Raw genomic sequence first — 13104 nt, forward strand, 5'->3', positions numbered from 1 at the left:
TCTTTCTTCCTTTTTGAGACAGAGTCTCCCTCTGTTGCCCAGGCTGGAGTGCAGAGGCGCGATTTCGGCTCACTGCAACCTCCGCCTCCTGGTTTCAAGCGATTTTCCTGCCTCAGCTTCCCGAGTAGCTGGGATTACAGGCGTGAGCCACCGCACCCAGCCTGTAGAAGTACTTCAAGATAAGGTAGCATTATCAAATACGTGACCCAGAGGAAAGTGACTGTTGTAAAATGTGTATTCTGACTTTCTAACTAGAAGGGAAGCCTCTTTGCAGGCAGCCCGCGTCTCAAAGTGTGTCTGTATTTATAGTGCTGTCAGCTTGGTGGGTGCTCAGTAAACATTTGTTAAATATGGACCGAGAAAAACGAGCTAGATATTTGAAGATTAAACTGTTGAACTTGGAATGAATAGTTTCTTTTTAAATGTTTCATGAAGAAGTAGGAAGCCAAATCATGTTAGATGGACTGTTTCTAAGGGAAGAATCAGGTAAACTGTCTGCCTATTCCATGGATAAATCAGGATTACCTAAGCTCTTCATGCATTGCAACAAGACATCGAGGCTGTGGCTCTGTCACTAATCAGTTTCTGACTTTAAGTAGGTCACATGAACCTAAACTTCCTCGTCTGTAAAATGAGACCAGATCTCTGGAATCCCTTCCAGCTCTGACCTTGTGTGATCCTATGACTAGGAAAAGCTCTGAAGCTAATAAAAAATAGACACGGGATGCACAAAAAGACTTTTGGGGCCGGGTGCAGTGGCTCATGCCTGTAATCCCAGCACTTTGGGAGGCCGAGGCAGGCAGATCACCTGAGGTCAGAAGTTCAAGACCAGCCTGGCCAACATCTGATGAAACCCCATCTCCACAAAAAAATACAAAAATTAGCCTGGCTTTGTGGCGGGCGCCTGTAATCCCAGCTACTTGGGAGGCTGACGCCCGAGAATCGCTTCAACCTGGGAGGTGGAGGTTGCAGTGAGCTGAGATCGGGCCACTGCACTCCAGCCTGGGTGACAGAATGAGACTCCATCCCCCCAACCCCCCGCCAAAAAAAAAGACTTTTTGGTTATAATGGCTTAGCAGAAGAAGATGTGGGGCAGCCACATACCACAGGAATCCAACTGCTCAAAGCTGGGAATTTGATTTTCCATTGGTAGAAGACCAGAACACATTGCAGAAGTAAATATTGTCCATCCAGCCTTAAGTGTTCCAAGATTGTTGATGTAGAAAGTCTAAGAATAGTTGTTGAGTCCCAGGCGCTCCATCGGTTGGTCTAGGTGTATGTAGATTAAAGTTGGCCACATGTTCTTTGCTCTCTTCCCATTGAGAAGTACTCTTGTTCCTTACTCTTGAAGGAGTTGGCCTCAGTGGCTTGCTTAACTATAGAATATGAAGAAGTGATAGTCTAGGATTTTCTAAGTTGAGCCATAAGGAACCGTGCATTTTCCACTGGGGTCTCTTGGAATATTCTCTCTGCTAGCCCCATGCTGCCATATAAAAAGTTCAGCTAACTTGAGACTGCCATACTAGAAAGGCCACTTGTGTGTGGCCTCTGGTCATCCTCTGGTCATGGTACCAGCTGAGCCCTACCTTCCAGTATTCCCTGATGGATTCCACTGTTTTGTTTTGTTTTAATTGAATCCTCCAGACCAACCCATCCACCATCTGAATCCCTTTCAGTGACCTCCGTCGACCCTACTTGGAATAAAGGGACTACCCAGCAAAGCCCTGCTCAGATTTCTGACCCACAGAGGAATGAAATGCAATAAAATGGCTGTTGCTTTAGGTCACTAAATTTTGTAGTAGTTTATTATACATCAGTAGGTGATGGAATGGTGAGAAGTATCTGTGTAACCCTATCTGTGTTTGTGCATATAAACATTTAAGTAACAGCTGCAATTAAATCCTTCCCTTTTACACCACCTTTTGAAAAATGTATCAGTTTTTATAGGACCACAGATGATATGCCAGATTGTGCAATATATTTTCTAAAGAACATAATTTTACATGAAGCATAACACCAACCTTATATAATATTTAATCAATTTTAAGTCTAGAGCAATAAGCATGACCACATTGTGCCCAATCTATGTATTATTTTAAAAAATTAATTCTGAAGGTCTGTCATCCCAAGGTTCTATGCACAGGAATTATGCTTCTCGAATACCTCAACTTTTTAAAATTATCCCTACCTTTCAGAGTATTTAACATTCCTGCATCAACAGTAAAGAAGCGTACCTTTGCTTCATATAAAAATTATCACTTAGCTCAGTGCCAGGCATCTATTAATTTATCAATATATGTTAGCTGTAATGATGATTCATCCAATATGTCTTTAAAAAACATATAATTCAACAGTAATATAAACATGTATGGAACAAGGAGAAACTATTATCACGATGGTCTATAATATAGTTTCTGACTCCCTGTAAATAGAATCTGCTCTAAATCAAGCAGATACTATAGCCATGCTTCAGTATAACTCGGTTTTCAACTTTGTTATGAAATCCTTTAAGGGTGAGGCCATCTTACAAAGGACAAAGGAACTGGTGCAGGAACTAAACTTTTTTGGATGAAACCCAAATGTATCTGGCATATCTTGAATTGTCTTTTATAGTCAATCCTGTTTTAAGGACATTAACAAAAGTTTATTATTACATAATTTGAGAGTCTCTCAAATAAAAGGAAAGGGCAGATCAAGGGTCATTTTCCCCAACCTCAGGAGTTAACTCCTCAATACCTCCCAAGAACCTGAAATCTATGGAGGAAAAAAAATAGTGTTATTTTTAAATTTAAAAATAATAAAGATGGCTCTGTAAAGAAACATTTGAAATTAGTAATAACATGCTGTAATATTGTTTTCCATTGACCATAGCCAAGGACCTCTGCTGGCACCCATGGGAACTTTGTGTTCTTGAGAATAAGACACCCTTCCTCCAGGGCTTAGTGAGCAGGACCTAGACTGGAGTTCCCTCCCACCACCTTAACTGAACATTTTCATACAGGACATAGCGTGTACAACCTCACATAGAGTTCCTGACCAGACAAGACTTGCTGGAGATTTCCCAGGATCTTCCTTCCTTAAGGCAGGAATTTATAATAGGTTATAATTTATGAAAACAAAATATTTTTTTCCTCCTTCCTCCCTGCAAATGTTCTATACTTTTTGTATGATTCTGAGATATCTTCTCCTGTATCCTCGTCAACCACTAACATCGCCATCGCCCCTCTTACCAAATCTTTCTTTCTTTTTGGACAATGCAATTGCGCAATTCAATGTTTTTCTGCATGTTTCTTTTATCTTTATAAGGCTTGTTGCAAAAATATCTCTGCTCTCCATTACCTCTTCCTTAAAATTCTTTCTTCTTAGTCTTCTCAAAGAAATGACCAGCAATTAAAGCAATTCCTGTATACCAAAACCAAAGCTTTCAAAGTTGTTTTAAATGAGATACAGAAATAAACACACATATGTCTAATTTCAACTAAATTGAACTTGTAGTAGCAAAGAGATTTCTGCAGTTTTCTTGTTTTTTTTTTTTTCTTTTGAGACGGAGTCTCACTCTGTCGCCCAGGCTGGAGTACAATGGCTCAATCTCAGCTCACTGCAACCTCCGCCTCCTGGGTTCAAGTGATTCTCCTGCCTCAGCCTCCCACATATTTGAGACTACAGGCATGCACCACCATGCCTGGCTAATTTTAGCAGAGACAGGGTTTCGCCATGTTGGCCAGACTGGTCTCGAACCCCTGACCTCAGGTGATCCGCACACTTCGGCCTCCCAAAGTGCTGGGATTACAGGCATGAGCCGCTGTGCCCGGCCTGCATTTTTTATTATAGATATAAAGTGTCAAATATTTTACTATCAAATATTGGTAACAAATGAATTGAATTCCCTCACTGGCACCTAAACTGCTGCCAAGACTCTTCGGAACCCGTGTGGTCTTCCAAATCTTATACATCAAATTTATCAAAAAGTAGCAGGATATGTTATGTGTGTACTGCTGGGATTGTTTATTTGTTCGTTCATTCATTTTTGTTATTCTCACTTAATTTCTTTCATCAACATCCATCATGGGAAGCCAGCTTGCCCTAGGGAGAGCTCCTGACTTAGGGTGTTTAGAATATATTAAGGAAAACAGCAATTAACAAATTCAAAAATACTAATAATTACAAGTTGTAAGTACAATGCAGGCAAAGCGAGATCATGGGGTTTTGACTTTACTCTGGGAGTCAGGGAATTTCTCTGGGGAAGTGACATATAGGGGAAGAAATGAAGGACAGGAGAGAAATTAGCCTGACAAAGAGCAGAGAGAAGAGCATTCCTGGCAAAGATATTGACATGGACAAAGGCCCCAGGCAAGAACAAGATTAGCCCCTATGGCCAGAGTGGCCAGAGAGCAGGTGTGTGAGGTGTGTAAGGGACAAAGCAAGCCGGGGTGTTTGATTTCAGGTTTTTGGGTATTGGTTCATTTTTCAAAAACCAATCTTTAGCCTCTTTCATCAAAAGCAACGCTGTTTCCATTTTTTTCTGGTAGTTCTTTTTGTTGGTTTTATTATTTCTTGGTAAAGTAACAGATAGGAAGTAGATGACTGACCTGGTTGCATATGTCAGGCACATTTGTAGCCTTTTCCAGGCCACTGGAGCATTGGCTAATACACCAAAGCAATAATGTACTGCATTTCATGGAACCTAAGAATCATTTATTCTCAGGTGCATGTTATTTCAGATATATTTAAATGTAAAAAATTGTACTTTCTAGAATTCATGTAATATGGTTTGCTAAAAGAGAATGTTTAACATTTTTACAGAACTAATTTATTCCTAAGAAATAGTTTACGATTCAAAGGCCAACTCTAGATTCATAACTGATACTGAGTATTTTCAAAGCTTAAGGACTTTTGTTTACCAATCGCACTAAAGTTAGCAAAGGTAAAAGGTCCATAGAATTTATGAGTGTTGAATTAGTGCATAATAACGTATCAGTGGAGCTAAGTTGAAATTAAGATAAGAATTTGGTAAGTCATCATTTGCATAAATTCAGCCTGTAGACGAAAATAGAGCCATATTTAAATTTTAAAAATAATGACATGTTCAAATATAATGTTTAGAGTTACTTGGATAATTCAGCAGCATTTAGACCATATTTTGATTTAAAAAATAGTGTCAATACTATGAGATATAGAAATATTTGACTTCAAAAAAAGAAAAGAATTTTGCCCCTACCCTCCAAAATTATTGCTTTTCCTGAATAAAAATAGATACGTATTCCACAATCATTTTTTCCCAATTATTACATTGAGTATGCATTGTTATTTTATTTACTTTTTATTCTCGATCCTTGACATTTATCTGTTCTGAAGCATTACAAGTAACAGAATAAAAAATGGATGAGTAAACACACTGGACTCTCCCGTGGCTCAGAAGGGCACTTGTCATTAAATCGGTGGCCAAGGAATGTGTGATTCTTAATGGGTTTCCTCCAGCCTTCCTTGGAGTTTCTGCCTTCTCTTTATCTTATAAAAGGACCCCAGGGGCAGTTGGCAGGCATGGGTTTCCTCCAGGCTCCTCTGAGTGCAGATGATTTTGAGCATACATCAAAACCAGAAGTCCTGCTGTCACTGGCCCTTGGAACATGCCAAAGGGATGCAGGTAGATGCATTTGGCACTTTATCCTAAAACCTAATTGCAGCCTCAGTGCACCAGATGAACCAAATCTTGTTCCTGCCCAAAGAAAAGTCCAGGCTGCTTAAGCCTATACCAACCCCAGACTCTGGTCTGGCCTTCTATGAGATGGGTGCGCTGTTTTGGGGATGGGTAAAGACATTCCTTATAGACTGTCAACAACTTCATCAGGAGAGAACTGAGGTATGGCTGTAGGTGTCAGGGAGAAATACAATCAATCCAGATGCCCATCTCTTCAAAGACAGGGGGCAGCCTATCAAGCAACAATTGTTTCTTCCAGGCTTCATAGCTTACAATTACCTTTAAAAGTGTGCCTGGAGAATAGATTTGCCTTAATTCAAAACTTTTCTTTCATGGCCAATCATCTGTTGTACCCAGTTTCCAAGTCAGCCCTAATGATCTTCACTTCCTGATATTCAGTCCTCTGCGGGTCCTGTGTGACCAGTAAAATGTGGTAGATGTAATGGCATGTGACTTCTAAGGCTAGCTCATAAAAGACATCACAGCTTCCACCTTGGGATTACTTACTCTGGGGGAAGCCAGTTGCCATATCATGAGGACACTCAAGCAGGCCTATGGAGAGGCCCACAAGGAGAGGGACAGGGCTCCCCTGCCAACAGACAGCACTAACTTGCTGACAGTGAGAGTAAGTCACTTTGGAAGGGGATCCTTCAGCCCCAGTCAGTCTTCAGATTCCTGCAGCTCTAACTGACATCTGACTGCAACCACATCTATGGGCCTTCCCTTCCATCTCTTAAGCAATGTGAGCTACCCAGCCTAGCTCTTCCTAGATTCCTGACCAACAGATAAAGTGAGAGAAAATAAATGATTATTGTTTTAACCCACTATATTAGTCTGTTTTCATGCTGCAGATAAAGACATACCCGAGACTGGGTAATTTATAAAGAAAAAGAGGTTTAGTGGACTCAAAGTTCTATGTGGCTGGTGAGGCTTCACAATCATGGTGGAGGGCAAAAGGCACATCTTACATGGCAGCCGACCAAGAGAGAATGAGATCTAAGTGAAAGGGGAAACGCCTTATAAAACCATAAGATCTCATGAGACTTATTCACTACCATGAGAACAGTATGGGGAAACCACTCCCTGATTCAATTATCTCGCACCAGATCCCTCACAAAACACTTAGGAATTGTGGGAGCTACAATTCAAGATGAGATTTGGGTGGGAACACAGCCCGAGCATATCAGCCACTATATTTTGAAATGATTTATTACAAATCATTGGAGTAACTAGAATATCATCATTGTGTCATTAGTCACCAATTTTATTTATTCCACAAACTTTTATCGAACACCTGTTATATGTCAGGCCCTTTGTTAGGCTGGGATACAAAGAACTACAACACACAGTTGTTGCTCTCAATCCTTGGGAACACAGATGAGTAAATATGAATGACAGTACAAGATCCCATGAACAAAATGCTGTAAGAACACAACAAAAGGGGAATGGTTTTCTTTCCTTTGTCAATAAAAGAAGTTATTTGTGTTTTCAATAACAATGTATTTAGTGCTTTCTAGGAGCCAATCGCTGTGATCTGTGATACAAGCTGATAAAAATAGGGTGAATGAGACACAAACCTTTTCCCAAGGTCAATGTCAAAAGCTGAGGAGATACCATTTAGAAAAAAGCTAAAATGAGGCCATCAAATTTTGCATATTGTGACCTTAGTGAAAGCAATTTCTGTAAAATGGTGAAAATAGATAAAAAATTCAAATAGGAAAAGGAGGAAGAGGCTGCTGGTGTAGAACATATTATTTTTTCAAGAATGTTAGTGACAAAAAGGAGAAAAGAGAAAGGTCAAGAAGTTGGTTCTTCTGCTCACCTTCCATAAGGTCAGCTGATTTCATCACCAGTGACTTATTTCCCTTCTTTACTGAAGCTGGAGATACAGGTGACACAACACTCACCTAAAATAGGATCAGGGCACTGGTAGGACCCTGAGAGTGAATGCCTCCTTAAATTTTGCACCCTAACCATCTTACTCACTTCACCCTAGTCCCAGCCCTGCAGGTAAGGGATTGCTTCTTGATGTTAAAATGAGGCTTAGAGAAGATAGAAACAACTGTTACAAGCTTCATCGCTGCTTAAAGACAATGACATGATGTATTAATGCAGAAAACTAACATTCAGTAACTACTAATGATAGCAGACGTTCCCAAGGAGAAGCTGTATAAGCAGAGAGGGGTCACTGGAGAGACTGGCTGGCTCATCCCACTTCTAACTGGGTGGCATTCCCCACGAGGAATTGAGCAGGGTAGAGAGGCTGCCTTCAGACTTGAGGATGCTCACTCATACTAACCTATTCTTGGGCTGAGCTCTCAAGAGACTAGCCTGTAAAACCAGAATACCAATCTTAATTCACAATGGCAACTGTAACTGGTAAGCCTAGGGCATGCCAGTGTCTGCCCACCCAGCTTGGTGAGCCTGAAATCAGAACAGGGGATGCTATGGGATTTAAATGTTGAAAGATCTTAAGGTCCCAAACTCTGCAGCCTCCTTTTGTGTATGATGGGGGGCATAGCAGTGTACCCTCTAATCCAGAAAATGTTCTATTGGGCACACTGTGCCTCTTAGATGCTGCCTTTTCTGAGGATACATAAATGATTAAACTTCTTGAGTGGATGACTCAGGGAGGATATTCTAACTGTATAACAACCCATACGTCATGGTCTCCAGTCAAGCAGAATGCCAGCAGGAGGTGGCACTGCTGGAGGCTCCCCGTTCTGTCAACTGCTGGATTGTGGGGAGTTCCAGAGTGTCTGGGAGAGGGAAGGAGTTCTGGGGGTTTGAGTGTCATGACTATTTATAAACCCACTCTAAGTGTTTTGATTTTTGATGATTGGCAGTCTGATTTTCAGTCTTCTTCTTGTATGTGAATATCGTGATCAGGGCACAGGCTGCCTTGGAAGCCTTGCAGCTACTCTTGCCATGGTAACTTCTCTTTTTAACCTGAATTCATTTAATGCTGAATCAAATTTTAGTTCTCAGAGGAAAACCATATTTCCCAGTTCTTAAAGACACCCCATTGTTACCTCAACTACTATCTCTAATAAAAATTAGCAAATTGCAATGGCATTGATATTTTTCTTTCTTAGAACCTTTTATAAGAAGTGGTATATATTAGATACTTCTTAAATTCTTTCTAATAAATAGATGAATGAACAAACAATGAGTATTCTAATTACAATTTGCGTTTCCGTAAATGGCTAATAATAATGGAACATCTTTTCATATCGTTATCTATTTGTCCATCTGTATATTTCCCCTGGTAAATATGTTGCTTCACATCTTTTGTTCGTTTTGAAAATTGCATTGTTTCCTTATTGTTCAATGTTGAGAGTTCTTGATGTATTCTATATACAAGTCTTTTTTTGGGGGGATACATGATTTGCTAATATTTTCTCCCAACCTATAATGTGTCTTTTCATTCTCTCAATAGTATTATTTTCAGAGCAAAAGTTTTAAATTTTGATAAAAAATAAATTTATGACTTTTCAAAAATTGTATGGATGACGTGTTGTTTTCACATCTAAGAACTCTTTGCCTAATACAAGATGTCCATGAGAAGACCAGCCTACTGAGAACAGGCCTTCATAAACTTGAATGAGAGGTAAAGACAGACCCCAAAGCCAAGCTCCCATCTTAACAAGAGGTGTGGTCTTCTCAGTACTCCTCTCTCTCTCTCAGCTGTAGTTTAGGGCCCTGTAGATATTCTAGTGCCTCACCCAGGATTAGGTGACCAAGTCCTCCTAGCTTGTCAGGGACTCTTCCAGTTTTAGCTCTGAAAGTCCCATGTCAGTCCTGGACAAACTGAAACTAGGAGTAGAGAGTGTTTTCTGTTCCTCAGCTGCAATGGGTTTTCCCCAGAGTCCTAAGGGTGGCAGCGCTGACTACCCTCCTCTTAGGTGAAGGCTTTTGTTCCACAGAAGAGATGAAGGAGAAGGTCCTGGTCGGGGGTTCTTGCTCCTTTCAGCAGAGGCTGCTATTCTGCTTTCTCAGTGTGCTCCTGGTGGGGCTCCTGTAGAAGAGCTTGGAAAAGGGTGTAAACTCTCCTGTACCTGAAACTCCCAAGGGTTCTACATTCTCCTACCAGCCCACATGCAGCCTCTACCAATTCATTAACTATTCTGGCTGGGTTCTTTCTACCAGTGTCTGACTGTGTCTGCCCTAGTTCAGCAAGCTGTCTTATCTCTCCCTGCAGACACTTTTCATTCCTTAGATTTTGGGCTAGTGGGTTGTCCTGCAACCTCAGTTTTCTGATGAGTTTAAGGAAAGTGATAAACTTGCAGTCTGTCTGGCAGTGGATTATCACACACAATAATGAAGTGAGGTTCTTTCAATCTCTGTACATCTCTGAGTCAAACATTTGATTTTTAACATGTGTAACTAATAAGAAACTCAACTGCACACACACAATACATACACATGCACATACACACACACCCCACTATATTTTCACCTCATAGCTGCCATAGGTTGATGAGTATACTCATAATTGGCTTGTATTCGTCACATGTTCAGATAAGAGCGGGCAGGTTTTCAGTGAACTATCCTGAAGAAGTATCATTTCCATTTCTCTTTTACATGCAATCTAGAAATGTTGTGGAAGTTTCTTTTGCATTTAGAATGTCAGCCACCATATTGACATTCTGTCTCTCTGCACATTTGGCCCTCTCTTTCCTTTACAAATTGGATTTTTAAAGGACATTTACTTAGATTTATTCTTATTGCAGTCTATTAATTTAATAAATATATATTGGGTGTTTACAGAGAGTAAAGTATATTAGAGATGCAAAGTACATGTTGGAGTCTTTTTTTTTTTTTTTTTTTTTTTTGTACATGTTGGATTCTTATGGAAAGTCCCAATATTTTAAAAGTTTGGGGCACAAGCGTATCTTGTAAGTTGATGTCTTGTTATTTTCAACTCTGTAGATGTCTCTGTGTTAGGAAAACTTGGATAAGCAGCTCCACAGAAATTCCTCTGCTAGCCCTGCCACCTGGCGTTTCTACATAATGGCATATCCTCAGGTAGGTACAGATTCTCTTTACAATCTATGTTTTCATTGAGTGATTAACAGAAAATTTTATACTAACTATTTGATGGTCATTATACTTATACTTGCTCTATTAATTAATAGCTATTATAACCACTATGGTTATTAGTATCTCTTTTATTACCTAGTACTATGTAATGGTTACTTCTGTCTCATAACTATCTTTAACTCATAAATGTTACAAAGATCATTTGTTACACTTCTGTAGATACTCAAAAAATGTTTATTGAATTATATTGAGTTTTGCATCCCTTACCTTAATATCAATATATTTTCAAAGAAAACCTCTGTTAAAAAGGGAACTATAACACTTTTAACTGCTATAATTTTTATTAAATACATTCATTAACATTAGCTAATGTTTAATGTTTGTTTTTAATAGCAAAACACTATAAGTAACCTACGTCATAATATGAAAGTTTTTTGCCACTCAAGTCAAGTTTTTGTCATTTTAAACCCTGTTCAAAAAATTTTTTAGTTGAAATACCATAAAAATAATGTATTGGTATACAATTCTGTGTGTTTTAGCACATGTATAGATTCATGGAACCACTGATACAATCAGGATACAGAACAGTTCCAGCATCACCAAAATTACCCTAATACTATTTCTTTTTAATCATCACTGCTCCCACTCCTAACCCCTGTAAGCCGCTGATCTGTTCCCCTCATAGCTTTACTTTTTCCAGAGTGTCATTTACATGGAGTCTTGCAGTATATAACATTTTATGACTTTCTTCTTTCAGTCAGTATACTGCCTTCAAAATCCATTTATGTTATTTGTATATCAATCATTAGTTCCTTTTTATTCCTGAGCAGTAGAATACTGTATGGACTAAATCTTGCTTATTTATTCACCTATTGACATTGGGATAGTTTCCAAATCTTAGTGACTGTGAATGAAGATGCTATAATCATTTGTATCTAGGTTTTCATCTGTGAACATATATTTTTATTTCTCTAGGCTAAATGGGATTGCTGGGTAATACAGCAAGTGTATGTTTAACTTTATGAGAATCTGCCGGGCACAGCAGCTCACTCCTGTAATTCCAGCTACTCAGGAGGCTGAGTCAGGAGGATCTCAGGAGTTTGAGGCTGCAGTGAGCTGATTGCATCACTGCACTCCAGCCTGGGCACTACAGTGAGACCCTGTCTTTAAACTAAATAAACAAACAAATAAATAAATAAATATCAAAAATGAAATTAAAAACCTGCCAAACTGCTCCAGAATGTCTGTACCATTTTGGATTTCCACTGGCAATATATGACAGTTGCACTTGCTCTTCATCATTGTTAGCACTTGATATTGTCAGTTGGTTTTGTTGTTGTTGTTTCAGGTTATTTTTTTGCCATTTTCCTAGTATGAAATGGTATGCAGTGGTATCTGGGGCAGACACAGTCAGACACTGGTAGAAAGAACCCAGCCAGAATAGTTAATGAATTGGTAGAGGCTGCATGTGGGCTGGTAGGAGAATGTAGAACCCTTGGGAGTTTCAGGTACAGGAAAGTTTACACCCTCTTGCAAGCTCTTCTCCAGGAGCCCCACCAGGCACACTGAGAAAGCAGAATAGCAGCCTCTGCTAAAAGGAGCAAGAACCCCCGACCAGGACCTTCTCCTTCATCTCTTCTGTGGAACAAAAGCCTTCACCTAAGAGGAGGGTAGTCAGCGCTGCCACCCTTAGGACTCTGGGGAAAACCCATTGCAGCTGAGGAACAGAAAACACTCTCTACTCCTAGTTTCAGTTTGTCCAGGACTGACATGGGACTTTCAGAGCTAAAACTGGAAGAGTCCCTGACAAGCTAGGAGGACTTGGTCACCCCATCCTGGGTGAGGCACTAGAATATCTACAGGGCCCTAAACGACAGCTAAGGGAGAGAGAGGAGTACTGAGAAGACCACACCTCCATACACAGTGCTGCCTAAGATAGGGCTTAATAGGACAGAGAACTCCTCCTCCCCATCACCAGGCTCACAAGTAGAGTAGCAAGTCACAGTGGGATGTTACTGGAAGAGGCCCAAGAGTGTGGGCACAGACTGTTTCTGAGGTACCGTGCAAAGGGAAGATCTAAAGCTGAAGGCGGAGCAGAATTGAAAAAAACTACAGGCAAACCAGCTCCCAACTGAACCACAAAGTGTCACCAAAGGAATGTGATGCTTGTGGTGCCCTAAGGGTAACCACTGCAGTGGAGGAAGAGAATTAAACTCAGCCCAACTCCTAATTCAGACTCACACTCTAGAATCCTAGCAGAAGGACAGACAGGTGTATGCATTTTCAGGCATGAAATCTATTTTCCTCATCTCCGCCATCCTTAACAAGGTGTCTGGCTTTCAACAAAAAATTACAAGTCATAC

Source organism: Macaca nemestrina, chromosome 5 (genome assembly GCF_043159975.1).
Source record: "Macaca nemestrina isolate mMacNem1 chromosome 5, mMacNem.hap1, whole genome shotgun sequence".
In the NCBI taxonomy this organism is placed as follows: domain Eukaryota; kingdom Metazoa; phylum Chordata; class Mammalia; order Primates; family Cercopithecidae; genus Macaca; species Macaca nemestrina.